This window comes from Molossus molossus, unplaced genomic scaffold (assembly GCF_014108415.1).
Source record: "Molossus molossus isolate mMolMol1 unplaced genomic scaffold, mMolMol1.p scaffold_m16_p_14, whole genome shotgun sequence".
Classification (NCBI taxonomy): Eukaryota; Metazoa; Chordata; class Mammalia; order Chiroptera; family Molossidae; genus Molossus; species Molossus molossus.
This window is the reverse complement of record NW_023425349.1, coordinates 53,155,453-53,175,556: the sequence shown is the minus strand read 5'-3', so window position 1 is coordinate 53,175,556 and position 20,104 is coordinate 53,155,453. Positions and strand designations below refer to the sequence as shown.

The 20,104-nt window shown below is 43.6% G+C and overlaps 1 protein-coding gene across 1 annotated transcript in view; it reads right to left on the bottom strand.

Moving 5' to 3' along the window:
• Nucleotides 1–20,104, bottom strand: part of DMRT1 (doublesex and mab-3 related transcription factor 1) — a 96,886-nt gene that overhangs the window by 1,343 nt on the left and 75,439 nt on the right. The gene's annotated exons all lie outside the window — the stretch shown is intronic.

Sequence of the window (20,104 nt, the reverse complement as noted above, 5' to 3'; positions counted from 1 at the left end):
CTGTACTGGGTCCTGATGTGTTTGCCATCAATACTTACTATGTTTGGAATTTAATAAGGTATATTACCGTGCTGAAGAGACCTTTTTATAAGAGAACACCATTTATGCTTGTTATGGGTTTGGAAAAGGTTTGCTGCAGCTAGTGAAACTACACAAAAATAAAAGAACAGGGCTGGGATTTAAGAAGCAGACCTTTAACCACTGCACTGGACCAAATTATTTCAGAAAGGCCCTTTCTTCTAATGTGACATATGGACAGACAGACAGACAGTTCTGTATAGCTACCTCATATCCAGTAAGGAAAGGTGTGATCTAAAGACTTGGTAAGTGAATACATTTGAAAAATAATTTAGGCAATTTCCTTTAAGCCATTTTGATATTGACAGTATTTGTTTAGTAACTTAAATAAAATACGAGGGTAACAGTGTGTAAACTTTATTTTTTAAAAAGGAACCATTAAAAATAGTACTTTATAGATCCCAATAAGGGTGCACATGCATATGTGAATATATGATGGCAGCCGAAAAAACTGGGAACCTAGGAATTCTGAAGCCTTCATTTCGTTGCAATTCACTAAGGCTCTTACTAAATTTGAATTGTTAAATGGATTTTAAATTCCCTGCAAATCTAAGATGAATTATGATTGCGTTACATAAACAATGATATTTTATATACATAAATGTTTTCCAAAGGTGGTAGACTTTGCTGTGACACCTTGTTACTATACAGAGATCTGGAGAGCTAACAGTCAGCCAGAGTGTCCATTAGTTAATCTGCCAACCTCCATCCCCACCTCAAATCAGGGACAGAAGTTCTGTATAGGAGCAAAAGGAAGGGAATGAACATTTACTAATTCCTGTGTGCTACATACTTTACTGAGGTATTCTCTCCATTTTATCTAAGGGAACCTGTGGAAGCTGCCAAGGGGAGTGTGCCACTGGTCAGCCTGACCCTCCGGCTTGCTCTCATCCATCCATGCACCATCCTGGGGTACCCTTTAGTCACTGGCCACAGAACCTTCCTAATCTCTGTGGGAGTTGAAGGAGGCAAAACAACTGACGCTTATCAGATGAACACACACACAGGCCATAAAGAAATAGGCCAAGGGCTCTCCAGATGTTCTGAGCCCTGGGCCTGCCTTTGCCTTCAGTCAGCAGCTGACCTAGGAGATGCCCCTCACCGCAGTCATACACCTCCCACTCCCCATGTATCAGGTTTGGGACTACAAAAGGGAGGGGTAGGAATTCTGTAGAAGAAAGGAATTTGGGGCTAGACCCCTTTTGCTCTCCCTTGCCTTGTGGGTATTTTCTTGGAAAGTATTCCTATGACTTGGGGCTACAAACACATGCAGAGTGTCACCTGCAGAGGCTAGGGAGGCTCTACACATACTTAATACGTACTTGACTGCACTACAGAGAAAATGCAAATGAATGAATCAACCTGTTTCAAAACATACTTGTATTTTTAAAAGCATTTCTTCACTCAAAATTTAAATCCATGTTATTTTACTTCTGTTCAAGGCTTAGCATTATTTTTGAATAATGGCTGTTGAAATTAAGGATAGTACCTGTTTAACTCACTTTGTGCAGTGAGTAGATCCAAGTGCATTAAAGATTTCGTACGTGTTTATCTTAGTAACTAACGTCCAAAATCTGTTTTACTACTACCCTTAAAGGTACCCTTCTCCATTTTAATGCCGCTTCATTAAACTTTGTTGGGGCAAGAGAAATAATTGATCACTGTAAATCATTTTATACCAACTAAAAACTCAAAAGTCAAAATTATCCTTTTTGCTTTTAAGTTGATTCTAATGAGCCCTGCACAAGGCTAATTGCAACACAACCGGTTTCTCTTAATTATTATTTTCTAAATGGTAAATGCCTAGTGTCGGTGGGACCGTTAAGGAGAGGTCTGTTATTGGTAGCACTAGAAATTGGCTCAATTTTTCTGGACAGCAATCTAGTGACATGTAATAAGAACCATAAAACTGTTCATACCCTCTGACCTGGTAATTTCACTTTGGGGAATAAGCCCAAAGAAAGAAAGAATAATTGGCCCAGAGATGCTCAACACACCACTATTTGCATCAGTAAAGATGTGCTTTGCTCCTTGCTGGGGTGGGGGTGGAGAAGGGGGTAGCTGCCTTGGGGTTGAGGGGCAGGAAGCATTCACAGGCAATCAACAATTCAGGATTACACTACCCTGTAATCATCAATAGGTTCCCAGTATTTACAGACATGGAAGAAATGATTTCTGGAGTCCGAAGTAGAGACTGAAAAGGAAGAAAAAGGAAAAAGGAGAACCTGCCCATCTGATCGTTTTTATGTTACAATGAAAGGTGGGTAAACCTCTGAGGCTGACCCGTGTTTGAACCAGCAAGCCCAGTATCTGTTTTCTCTCAAGTAGCCTCCTATTTGTCTATAGAAGCTAAAGGGTCTTTTATTATTATTTAAAAACAAAACAAAAAAAAAAACTTACACATAATCACTCTTACCAAGAATGCTGGGGAAAAAAAACCTTAAGATGATTTCAGTGATACCATCAGTATTCTTTTTAGAAAATATTATGTACTGCCAAAAAACCCCACCTCTCTGAAAAAACAAAACAAAAACCACTCTAACTGCTAAATCTTCTGACATTGCAAAGACCCCTGACTTTTAACTTGAATGATCTGTTGGAAGTCAATGGACTGGAACGAATAATTCTCTTCCAGTGATGTGAGACAACAGGATATTCATGCTTGAGAAAAAAATTTTCTTCCTCCATAGACTATTAAAATCTCCCTAAGAAACCACTTAAAAATAAAAATGCAAGTGGCGTTTTTCGATTGCTAGCAACTCTTCACCTAGATGCTGACAAGGAAAAAAAAATCAAAGTGCTGCACTCTGGTTTCCTAGAGTTTACAGGCTTAAGAGTCTCATGAAAAGCTGATGAATATTTTCTTCAACAACAAACTTCTGCTTCACGATAACCATAGTGTTTGGAAATAAAATCATGTCCGATCAACACCACTTAGCAGATATTTAATGTTTCACAACAGAACTCTTTTCCAGAGTGGAACTGTGGCCCTTCTCACTAACATTCAAAATAATTAGGATTATCTTAGCTGTCCAAAGCTTGGCAGGTTCAGTTTGCACTTTCAAACAGCATTAATTCTTGGCACTCAGAACAAGGGATAAAAGCTAAAGATATGAATGGAGATCTTTATTCAACCTGATCTATCATGGATTAGCTCATTCTTTTCCAGTTCATGCCTGCACTCTAGTTAAGAGGAAGGCTAAGCTGTAACTGATGTAATTAGAAACCACAAGCTGAGAAAAAATAGCCCCCCTTTTTTTTAATCTTCCCCATTTACTATATATTTACTAAAAAAAAAAGAAAAATCTTTGAAACAATTAAATGTGTTTTTTTTTTCCATTTAAGTGTAATTAAAGAATCGTGACAAGAGAGAAGGGCTGTTCAGGATTATGCTTTCCTTGAAAATATAGCTTAATTCCCAGTTCTAAAATCTAACACCAGTTTTGAGAGGGGCCAGCTTTGCACTTGCATGCTGTATAGAGAAGTGGCCAGCCACGGTAAAGGAGACTAAGGTACATTATCCGTGCTTCTTCCTTGATACAACAGTCATAACCTCGGTAAGCACAGGGAATTACCATTTTTAAAGATGAAGTGAACTTAGAAAGTACATACTATGCAATAGCAACAGTACCTCTTTCCCTCTAAATTATAACATGCATACACAATTCACAAAATAATAACATTTTTCTTAACTGACCCCCTTCACCCGTTAAGACAACTTCATTCTCAGAAGTCTATCAGGCGTCCTCCTGCAGCACACTGGCGAGTCTGAGGACTGGGAGCACAGCCTGGGCAGCAGCCGGGCCTTCCGACTGCTTGAGAAAGTAAGGGACAGTGCACCCAGACCTGCCCCCACCCCCAGGGAGTCCGATGCAAAGGGAAGACTTTGTTCTAATGTAGTCAAGGAAAGGAACCCAGACATTCCTCCTCCACCCCTACCTCCAGCCCCGGTATAACAGACCCGTCAGGACTACAGCATGGCAGCTGCCAGAGCCCCAAACTCCTTGCTTATTTTACGGTGGGCAGAGGGCGGGGGGTGAGGGTGGGGGGGGTACCAAAACCAACTGGGTTTCAGAGATAAGCCAGGGCCCCACACCCTCAGCCCCTCCTCAGCTCTCCACGCACCCCCACTCTGCTGCTGTCTGCTGTGGAGACTTTGTTCTCACTGGCTTCTTTCCTCCGGAACCCTTTCCAAAGTGAGCAAGTGTGTATGTGAGCGCTTCACTCATTATTTGCTCAACTGACTTGTCTCATCCAGGGAGGAAACATTTGATGGTACATACAATCAAACATTCAAAGATGTTCTAATTCACTGTGTTTTACCGAACAGACTCCATTTCAAAGCCTAAACATAGGTGGCTGTTACTTCTCTCTGCTAATACCATCCTGAGGTACATCCTCACTCTAACTCTGCTCTTTTGTCCTCTTCAGTGAAATAACCACAAGATAGACTGTGAAGAACTCCCCCCCACAATGGGCGACGGACTTAAGCATCCGGAGCCTCAGTTTCCCTACCTGTGATATGAGGCTAACAGCAGGTCGCTGTGATAATTTCTGAGTACACATCAGTTTCCTAGCTTCTTCTGTCTACAGTCTAAGCCTCCGTGTCTAAAAGTTAGGTGGCTGCTGCTTTTGAAGGTGCCAGAATCCATTCAGGATTTAGGCCCAGGTCTATCCACTCCAGACCACACAAACCTTTCTGAGAGCCAGGACGCAGGAATACATGCTTACTTCATGTTGGGCCCATGTAAGAGTCTGAGTGTCATATCCAAAAGGCAAAAACACCTCTTCCTCCCTCATTACATACACTCTGCCTTCTTCATTTTTGGAGGGTGGGGATGATCAGATGGCTGGTGTCAAATCAAAATCAAACGCAGAATGTCTGTGAACATGCCTTATAAACCATACAAAAGAGCTATGATCATGTTATCATGCAAACCACCCCCTCAGCAGTATTTAGAAGCAGGAAGACTCTGTCTTTGAGCCTAAGTTTGTCCTAAAAGTTGGGAGCTCTGGGAAATACTGGGCATGGGCTTCAATTTCCCAAAGGAAGTAAGGGTCTCGTGGTTCCTCATCGACTGCGCCTGGGTGCCTGGAGCCCTGACTGAAGGAGGCTTTGCTGGGGTATCAGAAACCCTATGAAAATGCAGCCGAGCAGAGCTAGGGTCAGGCGTGTGGGCTCTGGAAACCAACGGTCTCACCACCTGAAGATCTTGGACAAGTCCCTTAACCTCTCCATGCCTTAGTTTCTTCGTGTGTAAAATGGGGACAGAGAAGAGCAATGAGGATGGTTCTAGGCCAAGTGTTCTATGCCGTTAAGCCTGATGCAGGTGAAAAGCCCAGACACTCAAAGCTTTACCCTTTGGTCACCCACATGGGTGGCCTGGCAAGTGCGGCCCCTCGGCACTGGTTGCTGTCCGAATTCAGCCCTGTTCTCGAGTCAGTTCCCAGACTCTATCCTCTCTGCTGTCCTCATCTAAACCCACTCCCACCCCACTTCCTTGTCGTGGAGTGTTGAGGGGTAACAGTCCCGCTTCTCTCCTCTGGGGGGCAGCCCAGTTCCCCAGCACAGACGTGCACTGATGAGGGCAGAGGGCTGAGGGGGTGGGGCTACTGCTCTGGGCGGGGCTCTGCTCACTTTGGGGCATCCACTGGGCCGGGCTGAGCCCAGTTCTAAGCAGCACAAGTAGTGTGCAAAGACCATGAGGTCTGTCATCAGACACGAGCACCTCAACAAACACCTCTGAGTCTCAGTTTCTTCCACTGCAAGAGGAAGATGATAACCGTGTATCTCACAAAGTTGATTTTTAGGGCCATGCAGATGATACATAACAAAACAGTTTGTAAACCTGAAGCCTCTATAACACTTGTCAGTCATTATGTTCCTTGTCCTCTCCCCCTGACCCTTCTCTAGAGAAGAGTGAGTTAGTATCTGTACGCCACTGTCTAAGACAGGCCCAATCAATTACTAAGCTGTTTATTAAACATTGGTTGGGAAAGAAAGAAAAAAAGATTATTAGTGACAACACAGCTCAAATAGCCCTGAACGTTCTCAAACAAGTTTCAGTTCTGATGTTCAGGGAAAGGTGACTTTTACTTTATTCCTTTCTTTACATACCAAGAGACTGAAAGTTAAGATGAATTCCAAACTGAAACCCAAGCCTGTTACTCTGTGCTTTTTACAGCACTGTGCTCAGGACTTCAGTTACACATACTACCTCCTGAGTTTGGGCCCAGAGGCAAGAGACTTGGTTGAACCAGGCTGGGAGGGAAAGCCATGAGAACTACCGCATGGCAGGAATACAAAGTCTACAAGGTAAAAGAAACGTCTGGCAAACTGAAATTAAGCTGAGAACATCTACCATGCGTTGTGTAGCACAGTGCAGTGCACACAATAGGTGCTTAAAAATGAATGGATGAGCCTGGCCGGTTTGGCTCAGCGTCGGCCTGTGGTCCAGAGAGACCCGGGTTCGGTTCCCGCTAAGGGCATGTACCTCGGTTGCAGTTTGTCCCCGGCCCTGGTTGGTCCTGTGGGAGGCAGCCACTCGATGTGTCCCTTTCACGTCGATGTTTCTCTCTCTCTCTCTCCCTCCCACTCTATCTGAACAAAAAATGGAAAAATGTCCTTGGGTGAGGATAAAAAAAAAAAAAAAAGGATGGATGAGTGAAAATGGCTATGAAATTTAGTCTCCACAGGACCTGTTGCAACCACAAAACAGGGCTGACCCACACATGGCGAAGAGAGCCTCTAGTCTAAAACCAGTTGTGATGATTTTAAAGGGCAAGGGTTTTATTTAATTCCATCTGTATTTACTGCACAGAGATTCTATGCAAAGGCTAGGTGCCAAGAGAAAAGCCTCATCAAACACACCCTGGACCCAAGATCTCCTCTGGCTTTTACTGAGCATGAAGGACCACGTTCCTTGGGGACTCTGCAATGCAAATGAGGGCTCAAGTCCAAGTTCAGCACCACGCCTGGGTGGTCACAGGAACAACTGCATTTGAAAACAGAGTTTAAATACCAATGTGATCATCTCAGAAACTAAGGCAGAGCAGGCAAAGATGATGCTCTACAGGTCATCTCTGGACTAGAATTCCCCTTTGATATCTGTTTTTCTCAGACACAAGAGAAATCAAACTCATAAAGCAGTCTATGGCTTTTGCCATCCGAGAAACTAGGCTGGCTCTGTCCAGATATTTTGCAACAAGAAAAAAGGTTCAAGTAGCCTTGAAAAGTGTTTTCTTCACACTGAGAAGAAAGAGTCATGCTCAGCCTGACAGGACGGGCATCTTGTTAAGGCTAAGAAAAAAGATAACTTCTGGAGTCAACACCACCACCAGGAGAGCTGGTCACAGGACAGCAGTCTCGGCCTTCTAACATAGGGCCCAAAACGAGCCCAGGTTCTGTCTAATCCACCAGCTTGCAGCCAGCCTTTCACTTTGAAATTACATCATCTTTGATAACATGTAAGTTGTGCACAGCTTTAGCTGTATGGTTTTTAGGAAGTCTTTTATTTAAAAATATTCTGAGACTTTGCAATTACATGGATATAAGAGATTGTTTGAGCCATTTCTCACATAGGGCTTATATAACATTTGCATTTAATATTTGAAATGATATGCTAGTAGCAGGTAGAGGACTGTGTGAGGTAAACTACTTTATCATAACTACCAGGAGACTCTGTCTTCTGTAAAAAGCAAACACAAAACTCCATCATACTGGCTATTGTACTATGCCAACACTTTCTTCTCTTTCTTTCAAACTAGCATTACAGGAAATTTAAGACTACTAATTATTAATATTTCCTTCTGGTACAGAAGAAGAAAGCAAATACCGGGACAATCTAAATAAAATATATACCAGATGAAATCAATCAGAATATAAAGTTCCAGACAGGAGAATACATGCCTACTCACAGTTGCACAAGTTATACACCCCTAAATATGACACAGCCATCACGCAGACAAGGTAGCTCAGATTACAAGGAGCAAGAATACACTCTTTTGGAATAGTTCTTATTAAGTATTTGAGAAAATAATAATACGAACTGTATGTTTTCCCAATAGAATATTTTGACACTTTTCCTAAGATCACAACAGCTAAAAAAGAGTAATACATGTATTTCTTAAATACATTTTTAGGGGTTAAAATGCTGTCTGTCCAATTAGCCTCCAAGAAAGGATGTCCGCCCTGCGAGGTTCATCGACGGGTGATACAGGCATTCGGGGCACCTGATCGCACCTGCCCCTCTCCAGGGGTTAATGATATTTTTAAACTGTTTCAGGAGAGAAGAGCTCATGTTGTAACAAGTATTTAGCTGCATCCCATCGGAAGCCACCCTTACCTGCAGCCTATCTTTAGGGGCTTCCCAGAAAACCCACCTATGGGTGTCTCCGGGTGGGGGGCTCCGGGGTGAGGCCTACTGGTGCTGGTCAGCCGAGCTCAGCTCTGAACCAAAGGAAACTAATACTGGCAGGTATTTCAAAGCATGAGACAATTTTTTATTTAACTCTTGCTCCCACTAGTTAAAAAAAGTAGTTTCCTTTCAGGATTCAGTTTTCTGTTTTTAATTTTTAAAAAATTGTGATAAAAATATACACAACAGAAAATTTACCATTATAACCATTTAAAAGTGTATAGCTCTGTAGTAAGTACATTCACAACGTTGACAACCATCACCATTTGCTGTCTCTAAAACTTTCTCATCTTCCCAAACTGAAACTCAGTACCTATTAAACAGTACTTCCTCATTTCTTCCTCCCCCAGCCCCTGGTAGCCGCCCTTCTGCTTTCTCTGTAAATCTGACTGCTCTGGGTACCTTCAATAAGTGGAATCACATAGTATTTGTCTTTTTATGACTGGCTTATTACACTTAGTGTACTGTCTGCAAGGTTCATTCATGTTGTAGCTGTGGCAGAACTTCTCTCCTTTTTATGGCTGAATAATATTCCACAGTATGTATATGACACATTATCCCACTAATTTATCAATGAACATATGGGTCACGTCCACCCCTGGCTATTGTGAACATTGCTCGTATGAACACTGGTGTTCAAACAGCTATTTGAATTCCTGCTTTTAATTCTTTGGGGCATAAACCCAGAAGTGGAAATGCTGGACCATACAATAATTCTATTAAGTTTTTGAGGAACTGCTATACAGTTTTCTAAGGCAGCGACACCATTTTATATTCCTGCCAGCAATGCACAAAGATTCCAATTTCCCCACATCCTCAGCCACACTCTTCTGGGTTTTGTGCTTGTTTGTTTTTTTAATAATAGCAGGTGTGAAATATGGGATTTCAGTTTTGATCCTTTACTATGAACCCCCTCCTCCATTTCTTCCCACTCTCCCCCAGCCCTGAGCTGCTATCTTGTCTCTATTACTACCAAATTGAACTGAAGAGTCAGCCTCACCACGGACTCAATGGATTATGCTGGTAAGAGTTTTCTCAAGGTCACCCATAATGTGACGATCACCCAAAATCTGATGATCACCCTAGCCAACAGCCTGTCCTAGAATTTCCTCCTCCCCCCTGGAGCACTGGACATCTGACCATGTCCCTCCTTCCCTCCACCTTCCTCTGTCACTCTCCAGGACTTCTCTCTCCCTCTGACCACCTCTTCTTCAACCACATCCTAAGTACAGACTTTCTCCAAATTGCTAAACTTGGTACTCTCTTGTCACACAAGCTTTAAATGTCACCTCCTTGCAAATGACTTCACAATTTGTATCTCTTGCCCTGAGAACTACTTCTGTGTTTTAAATATCTGCTGGACACTTCCACCTGGTTGAACCCCCTGTAATGTAAAATTCACGGTGTTTAAAACTGAGCCCACCCTCTCCTCTTCCAAGAAACCTAATGCTCCCTCCTCTCCTGCTTGCTCAGGCTCCAGCCTCAGGCATTATCTGAGCCCCACCCACCTCCCTCCCACATCTAAGCAGCAGCTGAATCCTGCTCCTGTGACTCCAGGTCTTCCACACATCCCTCCTTCCCAGGTGCCTATCCCACCACACCCCAGTCTGACTTCCCGTCATTATCCTCTACTTAATCTGCTAGCAAGTGCTGGCCCTGTCCAGTCTTCTTTCTCTACTTCACTTTACCTCAGTGGCCTGTTCCTCTCGCAGAGGCATGTCTCCAACAAAACATTTCTCCTAAATCAACACTTCCGGTGGCTTCTGAAAAAGTCCAAACTCACTGGCCTGGAACGAGGACACCCTGATCTCCCACTTTCCCCTTCACTCCACCACGTTCCAGATTCCCTCCTGCTCTTGATTCCAGGACAGACCCAGGTCCCCTGCCTCGGACACTGAGCTCACGTTGGTCCCACTGTCTCCTCAGTGTCCAAAGGTCCAAACCCAGCTCCAGAGCCAACCTGTCCGGATGGAACAGACACAGCCTCCCTCCCCTCCTCTAATGCCCAGGGCGTCTCGCCTGCACCTTTCTTGAGGCACCATCACTTCCTGTCATCTTCCACGGCAGAGCTAACAGCAGGCCAGGGGCCGCGTCCCGTTGGCCAGAGGCCCTTTGGCGGCACCAGTTAAAGCCCTGCCCCGGTGAGCGCTCAACGAGCAGCCCGGAGCAATGAGTGGAAGGTAAGTCTCACTGGTCCAAGCCGCCCATCTGTTTGCTAGGACCCAGCCCCTCGCGCCCGGCACACGGGATGAGCCAGGAGAAGAACGGTGCGAACAGCTACCCTGACCAGAGAAGCCCCGGCTGCCAGCCCCACGGCAAGGAAGGGGCGAGGGAAACCGACGAGCAGCTGGAGAACCAGTACAGAAGTATCGTGTTGGATGTGACAATGAACCCGAACCCTCAAGAAAGGTTCAGCATTCTGAAGGCAAGAAAGGAGAGAATCTGTTCCACAAACACCCTGTCATCAAGGTTAGGAGCAGGAAACTTTGGCAACTTTAGGAGAAATTAGCAGTTATTTGGAAAACTAATTTTTGTGGAACAGATCACCTCTCAATGATCTGTTAGTGAGACATGAATCCATTTTTAAACCCAGTCCTTGGATAGATGCACCTTCACTCTGGGCACTAACAGAACTATGAGAACAGCAGGCTGGAGGACTGAAAGGTATGCAGACTTTTTCCCTCTATAGTAAAAGCAACTCATTAAAACGACTACCTTACAAAAAGTAGGTACGTGGTACTGTCAGATAGGCTTCGGATAGACTGCTCTTATCTCTGACTGACTGACCAAAAATGCGAACACTCGGTAGGTGAGCTTGATTCGTAAACTCTAGCCACAACAAACGGCGGATCCACATTCTTCACAAGCACACCTGGAACATTACAAAATGACCATATCCTAGTCTGTGAAGCAGGTCTCCACAAGTTCCAAAAATGTGTATCTTTCAAACAGAAATCTTGGACATTTAGGCCTACAGTCTGTCAGAATAACTCCTAAGGAAGAACCCTTCAGCTTTAATAAAATGATAAACAAGATGAAATAAATTTCACTGACTCTGACTAACCAACAAGGCCAGCATTTGGTCACAATATAATCGATTTCACCCTTAATGCGACAGTTGAAAGTATGTAAGTGCCCAGGCACTGACTCCAGTCCACACACTCCTCCTCAAGCCCACTTCCAAGTAGATCGGGTATTTTCACACTTGGTTCATCTTCAGTAAGAACGCTAATTAAGTCTTTGATTTGGAAACGAGAGTGGAAGGCCGGCAGTCACTGCATTACTGGCTGCCCTCAAAACTTAGAGCAAAGAGCAATCAGATAACAAATGGTGACCTCAGTGCCTCAAAGCTGAAGTCATCTGCTAATTTCAGAAGGGAGCGTCTCAAACGTGACCACTTTCCATGTGGAAATGCTTTCCAGGCATCTGCAAGCCTCCTGGGGATCAGAAACCTTACAGAAAATTACTAAGTTGTCAAGTTTATGCACTGTCTGGCCTTCTGATTACACCGTAATTTTTAAAACATAAATTTCAGCCCTGGCCAGTTTGGCTCAGCGGTTAGAGCGTCAGCCTGTGGTCCAGAGAGACCCGGGTTCGGTTCCTGCTAAGGCACATACCTCGGCTGCACTTTGTTCCCGGCCCTGGTTGGGTCGTGCAGGAGGCAGCCACTCAATGTGTCCCTTTCACATTGATGTTTCTCTCTCTCTCCCTCTCACTCTATCTGAACAAAAATGGAAAAAAATGTCCTCGGGTAAGGATTAAAAAAAACACCCATAAATCTCAGAGCACACTTTATTTTATGCACAGGTGTTAGAAGCGGCCTCTTAGGAAACCGAGTGCGCCCGGGAACATGATGACCGCCGCTGGTCCTCTTTATTGCTTACTCCACCTCTAGACTGGCTGAAAGTCTTCATAAGCATAAAAGAAGGCAGTGTGGTACTAACTGGTACCTTAATTTATGGAGTATTTACTGAGCATCTGTTCTGTGCCCAGCACTGTGGTAGTAAGGGAAATATAGCTGCGAATAAACAAGTCTCTGTTCTCACAAGGAAAACACCAGAAACATCTGGGACCAGATTCCAGCTGAGTCACTTACTGCTGATGTGATTGTGGGTAATAATGTAACAGCTCTGAACCTCGATTACTCATCCTCTAATGAAAAACAATGCTAAAGGTTGCTGTAATTAAAAATGAAGTATTCCATTGACACTAGTTCCTTCCTTTGCCTGTCACTATCCATAATAAGGGACAAAGAGTGCGTGCTTCCATGTGCACCAGGCACCACCTGAAGCAAACCAGGAGGAGGCGACACGCTTCCTCAGTCATGGTCGTCCGCTCCTCGCCTCTGCCTCATCCCCCTGCACAGCGTTCTGTTCCTAGGTATGCGGCACTCTGTCCTCTGGTCCTCGCCCCTGGTCGCCTCGCCCTGCACCCTCCACTCCCGAAACAGTTCTGCTCTCAGTGCAGTGCTTGAGGTTCTCCATGAAATACCCAACTAGTCTAATTCACCCGAGGGTGGACGCATGCTTTGCGCTCTAACCCTTTTGTTGAGATTTTATTTAAAAAAAAAAAATGGCTTCTAGACATTACAGAGACCTTATCTTTGGGGGCGCAGCAAATTTCTAAGGCTTTGCCTATACCACTCAGTATACAGAATGCACTGCTATTAAGGGGGTACATCCTCACGTTGCACTTTTACTAGGTCAGGTTTTCGTAATTTACAGGCTGTGTTTGGTAGTTAAGTGAAGACATTTTTTACAATGCTAAACCAAGGTCATCCGTTTATTTAAAAAGTACTTAGAGCCAATGTGTCAAAACAAACTCAAACAACACGGGATTTAATTGGCTTTAGTCAACATGTATTATTTTTATAGTAATAAAAAGTGACATAAGAGACCAAAAGGAAGGATGAAAGGACATCAGAGGAACAGAGGCCCCTGCTGGAGGCACCGCCCGCTTCTTGGTGCAGGAGTGGACCGCCCTCCGTAACGAGCGCAGGCTGCTGGACACTGGGACATGGACCGGAATTTGCAGGCAGAGACTACTGGCCTCAGGCAGGAGCTGGCAAGTGCTGACATAGGTCAGCAAAGCTTGTTAAATGAGGTTCAGCCCACATTATTTATTAGTATAATTATTAATAATAATAATAATAATTATTCACTGAGCCCCTCTCATGTTCTAGGCCTTGTACTTTGCTGACCATTCCCACATAAAGCCTTTGGAGAGATGGGTTTTAGTATCATCACTTGACAGATTTTAGAAATGGAGGCTCAGAGAGGCTGATGAACATCCAAGGTCACACAAGTGCTGTCAGAATGTGTACTCAGGACTCGAACCTGGGATCGTCCACCATCAGGCCACAGTCCATTATGGTAAGTTTGCTGATTTGACTGCTCACCCTGCCAACTTCTGACACCACCCAGGAGTCCTCTGCCACAGGCTTTGCTCCTCTGCACGTTCAGAGTTGCTGCCAGAGTTCCTCTCCAGAAAGCCATGATTTTGCTGAAGACAATTCTCAAGTCCAAGCATCACCTGAACTGTAGGTTTGCTTTCTGAAAATACATCCAGGAAAGCAGGACCCTCAAGTCCCACATTTTTAAATCTACTTTCCAAGCAGAAGAGACTTAAGGAATCCATCATGTGATTTAGTGGATTGAAGGGTTATCTGTTTGCTGCCTATCAGTTTCTGTGTGTTTGAGAAAATAAAGTGAGTTACTTGGCAGAGCCCTGCATTCTCTTCCAAAGCAACCTCTTGCTGCAGTGCCCTGTGAGCCCCGAAACAGCAGAGTGCAGGGGAGGACAGAAAAGGACAAGAGTGGGTTCACAGACCACAGCAAGTCCCCCCAGCACCGTGCATCTCTGCCTAACAACCAGGCTGCTGAGTCCCAGGGCCAGTGGGGGCTGGGCGGCCAGGGGCTGCGGAGAGGACGCTGACTCCTCCCAAGACTCCTGAGCATCTGGCAGGAGGGTCTGGAACAGGGCTAGAGGATCGGGGAACTTGAAAGCTGCCAGGCACCGAGGTATCAAAAAAGGGTGGTTCAAAGGATCTTACTTTTCCCAGGTTCCATGTCCCTGGGGAGAAAAGACAAAAAGGCAACAAAAGCCCCTTTGTAATGTAAAAGCTTGGCTTTTCCCTTCATCTCATCTAAGACGACGGTGTGCACTGTTCATCCAAGTACACACCCGACAGAGGAAGGAGAGAGGCAGCAGGGATGGAGGCAGCAGGGATACGTGGACGTCATGGCGGGACCCAGCCCCAGGCCTCACGCTCACCATCGTGTTCCCCAAGAGGCACCAGGGGGCTGAATTCTGGGCAAATCCATACAGGTGAGTTTCAGAGTAGATAAGTAATTACCCTATTCCACCTCATGTGACCTTTCATGAAGTCAGGACGGAGACAATGAAAAATGAACCAATTCACCCCAGCAGGCTCCAGCACCTCACGGTCATCAGTATCAAGGGATCCTGATACATCTAACAGAAACGCCATGGTGCCTGACCAGGGCCACCAGCAGGACAAACCTATCAATCACTGAAGCTAACACAGAGTCTAGTTCACGCTCAAATCTGAAGTCAGCCTGTCAAGAAACAGTGCGGAGTACAATAATGAACTATGGGTTCACATGGTATTTGTCTTTAAGACCACCCTGTCTCTCGAGCAAGCCATGTTTAAGGCCTCAGTTTCCACATCTATAAAGTAAGGGGGTTGAGCACAATGACTTCTAACTTCTCTCCCAGAAATAAAATGCTTTGTGTAATATGATTTCTTATTGTGCTACAATTTCTCAAGTCTCCATTACTTTTCATCTCTAAAGGTTTAAGGGTCTTCTTCAAGTCAGAATTAATTGAGTATGAAACAGAGCTGGGTAATTTAGCATCAAGTGATTACTTCTAAAGCAAGAAATAACCTCTTTTCTTCCCTAATAGAGACATTAACGTTTTCTGTCGATAATGGACTGAGCTCTTCCCAATAACCGGGACCCAGCTGCCGAATGGGAGGGGGTTCAACTCCTCCATCTTAGTGCTGCTGTACAAAGTAGCTTCAGATGACACTGGACAGCCTCTGCCTCAGAATCAAATGCTGATCTTATTATGACGACCTGGTGGAGATCAGATCATTAGCTAACTTTCCACAATGCATTTCCTAACCCTAGTGGTTCTTCAGTGTCTTGACTGGCTCAGTCTACGAATCAAGGCCTTGCAGTGTCAGTGACCGCTCTGGGTGAATCTCAACTATTGTCCAGTGTGGCCTCGCAGAGCTGGACGCACACCCCTGAGCACAGAGGGCACCTTTCCTACAGAGAATGTTAGCCGCATTGGAAACACGGCTGTCCCCATGCAACACCAACAAGAAAGCAAGGGAGTCGCCTTCTCTCTGTGTTTTGGGGCTGTCTTCTGTTAGACTAGACCCTCCAGTAATGAGAGAGCTGCTACAAGGGATGAAAATCACCAGGGTCTTTACAAGCACCTCTGCTTGTGTAAGAGCTGGTGTTTTTATGGGGAGATTGATTGGGATTCAGTGCAAGCTGGCTGTTAGGCAGAGATGGACTATGCTGGAGGCCCTTACCTTGTGACCTGTAACCCCACTCTTGTACTTTCCTGCAGGGAGAGAAGGAAACAGTGGTGGACTAAACGGTCCAGTCAGCTGGCGTTGTAGGCACTGCCCAGATGCTGGATGAGGGCACCCTCCATACTGACAAAAATGCAGACGTCCAATAATATGCTAGCAAAGGTCTGGGGGAAGTGGTACTTTTGTCCACTATTGGTAGGAATGTGAACAGGTGAAGCTCAGGCTTGGGGTTAATTTGGCAGTATTTAGTATAATCTAAAGCAGGCTTTCTTTGAAATCCCCTCCCTAGCATCTCCTCAGAGAAACACCAGCACATGTGTACAAGGGAACTGCGGCATTTGTTCAAGATGATGGTCAATAAGTAAGGAACTTAACCAATGAACTGTGATCCTCCTAAACTGTGGACTCCTATATACAGTTAAAAAGAATACAGCAGCCCCTCATGTACTCACATGAACAATCTCTAAGACCGTGACTAAAAAGTATATTTGAGCAACAATATGTTCACCATGTTAAAGAGCCAATCAAACTATGTATTTCTACAGAAACATTATCTGCCTGCGAGTCATAGCAAAAGGTTTGAAATGACATATACTACATGCTTAGCTCTTTAGACAAACTGTTAAAATAAATAAACTGAGGGGAAAATTGTCTACAAAACAGTATACACACCAAGATTAAAACGGGTAAAAACAGCAACAAAACCCTTGTAAGGAATTACAGAGAAAATAAAAACAGCAGTGTTCTTCTGTTCATTTAAGTAAAAATAAAGTTATTTTAACTGTACATACAGAAACATGTTCTGAAAAATACTTTTCCAAAGTTATTTTTAACTGCTCTCTTATAAATCTCTGACTTATATGGTACTATATGGTACTTTTTAGATAAATAAAGTACAAAAGTTAGCTGCATAGCGAGTTTTATCATGATGGAAGTATAAAATGGCTCACTGTAAACTATTATGAAAGAAATAAGCATTAACTAAAGTCTAGTCGTAATGTTAATATGAACCACTTAAAACAATTTTGAACTGCACTGTGCAAAAGATCTAACTTGCAGATAAAGCATGCGCTGCATTTCGTTGTTATTGCCAATGTGTTATAATCCAGCAGGTCTTTATCCAACAGAGAGACCTGCACAGCTCCTTAGGTTAAGTTAGTCACTGGGTGATGTGTAGTATGGACAACTAGATTTACTAAATTTTCTTAACTTAGTTAAGTAGTCATGCACTTTCCAAAGCAACTGATATCTTCAATAAAAATATTCTGTAATATCTACGATGTTTGAAACATTATAGTAGTATTTTATGACACCTTGCCTGTTGTTATAAGTGTGTGATACAAACATAGGATTTTAAATAATGCCAAAATTAAAGCACTTCCGAACTCAAGATACTTGAATCAGACTCGGTTCCCTGTCTACAAAACAGGTGGTTACTTATAAGGGAGTGATTTGAGCTTCAGGGGATAAGAGATTCTGGCCTCGAAATATGCCTGCCACCCAAGGACCAAAATATCTGAAATTTCAAGATTAAAGATTAATTTCTCCAGAATAAACACTGATGTCATTTAAAATGCAAATGATCAGAAGACCTAAGACATAAAATCAATGATTATTTTCCAAATTGTTTTTTCTCGAGAGGAGAAGCGGAGGGACGCAGGGCACCAGAAGTGAGGGTCCTGGGTGTGCCTGTGCCCTTCCCGCGAGGCGACGGAGGGCGGACGACCGGGGTCCAGCCCGACTAATCAAACAATCACTCTGTTTCCTGCCTGGAACACTTTCCCTGTGCTCTTTCCAAGATCTTTGGCAGGCACCAACTCAATCAGAAACATGCAATTAAGAAGATCATGAAATCCTTCAAAAACTGATAAAAGTAAGTATAATTTAATAAGCACTAACCAGGTGCCAAATGCAGTGCTAAGCCCTTTACTTACATTACTTCACTTAATTCACACACAAAACCCGAATGAAATGTGTACCATCACCTCCAGCTTACAGATGGAAAAACCAAGGTTCAGAGAGAAGACACTTGCCCAAGGTCACGTGGCACCAAGTGACAACGCAGGTCTGAGATACCAAACTCAATTCTCTGAACCACTAGCACTGGTGACTCACCAGCCCTCACAAATACAAAGAAAAATAATCTGATGTAGAATCAGTAGAATCAGTGTTTAAGCCCTCAAGCCAACCACCTTCTCTCTGAAGGGTCACTCATACCTTTAAATTCATCTTTTCTTTAAGTAGATATATTTTGGTTAAAAAAGGTAAAAATAGCTTCTTTCCCATGGTGCTTTTCTGCCTTTTTCACCAAAACAAGTCCTCTCTAGAATGGGGTATTTCATCAGTGACTTGGAATCTGCTGCAAAATTTTCAACACATTATTTTCAACCAATTCCCCCGGTCCCTCTTCCTTTGGCTGATGTTCCCAAATGAAAAAGAAGTCCATTTGGCAATGGACCATATATCCCAATGAGTTTCAGACTAATGAAATAAAAATAAATCCACACTACCCAATGTCCATCCAGGTCCTAAGTGGTAGGTGGCTGTGTGTTACTCTCATGGAAAAGAGTTGGGTAAAGGCACTGTCGTGTATGAGTTCAAACAATATCCCCATAGACTGTGCTAGATGCCTCCAGTGCCAGACTCACACCCTGCTGGCAACACCTCTGCGCAAGCTCAACTCGCCTCCCATCCAGAGTGGCCCACGGGTCCCTCACTCCCTGCCCAGGGCTTCTCTGAGGCCAGACGCCAGCCTTCTCCAAGCAGATGTGCACAACTCAGAAGCGAGGGGACTTACCACCTCGGCCAAGGGGGTCGGGGTGGGGGGTGGGAACTCGTGGAAAATGCTTCTTCTGCTTTCTCCTCAAGTGGATGATTCAGAGACACTTTCTAGGAGCTCCTCAGAAGGTTCCAGATCTAACGCCTATTGCTGTCTGTAGCGACGCCAATGACACAACTTTATTTTGGCTTTTCCTCCTCCCCTCACTCTCCCTCCTTGGAATCACTGTCCAATATACTACAGCACACAAGTCCTTGTCTTGAGCTAAGAAACAGACATCCTTTACACCTCACCAAGCAGCGTAATACGAGGGGAGGGGAGAGTGAGTTTTCAAGATCAGAGTCTGAAATCCAGCGCTGCCACTTACTTGCCACATCCTCTGGGGGAATAACTTCGTTAAGCGAGTTACTACAAGTACTCAATTGTTTTTTTGTGGGAACTGAAAGAAAACTTGAGGAATTAAAAATTTCAAAAATCTCTAAGAACAACTTAAGTTACATAACCCAATATCTACATATGAATAAACTCATATAATGATGCTATGAAATGACCAATAAAACAAACCAACCTTTGGAAAATCTGACCATGAACACAAGGAAATAAGCATATGAAGAGGAGAGCATCAAACATGAGAAAGTGGATATAACTACAGGTATAGTGTTTTCAAAAATGTAAGAGATCACTGTAATTTTATCAAGTTTGAAAATAAAAGTAAAAAGGGACAGTTCCCTTCAAATAAGAACAAAATGCCAAATTCAAGTGAGGAAGAGAGCTCATTCAATAGATTTCCATAAGATAAACAGAAAATTTAATCAAGACGTACTCCCCATGGGAAAGGTCTCAGGCTTAGATGGTTTTATGGGCAATTTTCTTCAAACACAAAGACGTGATTCTTCTTATGCCATCTAAACTTCTCCAGAGAATAGAGATGAATGACTTCAGTTTCATCCTATGAGCTTATTATAACCATGATACAAAAACATGGTAAGAAACCACAAAACAAGAAAAAAGGCTAAGCTCACTAACAGTTAAAAATAAAAAAGCCCCAAATAAATACAGGTAAATTAAATCCAGCAATGTATTAAAAAGATAATGCCTCATGACCAAGTAAGATATTCCAAGATGAGGAATACAAGGATGAATCCACATTAGAAAGTTCATTAATGTGACTTAATTACAGTAAAATGATAAAAGTCATATAATTAGTCTAATGAATGCCAAGAAGACATCTGACATAAATATAATGTGCATTCTTGCAAG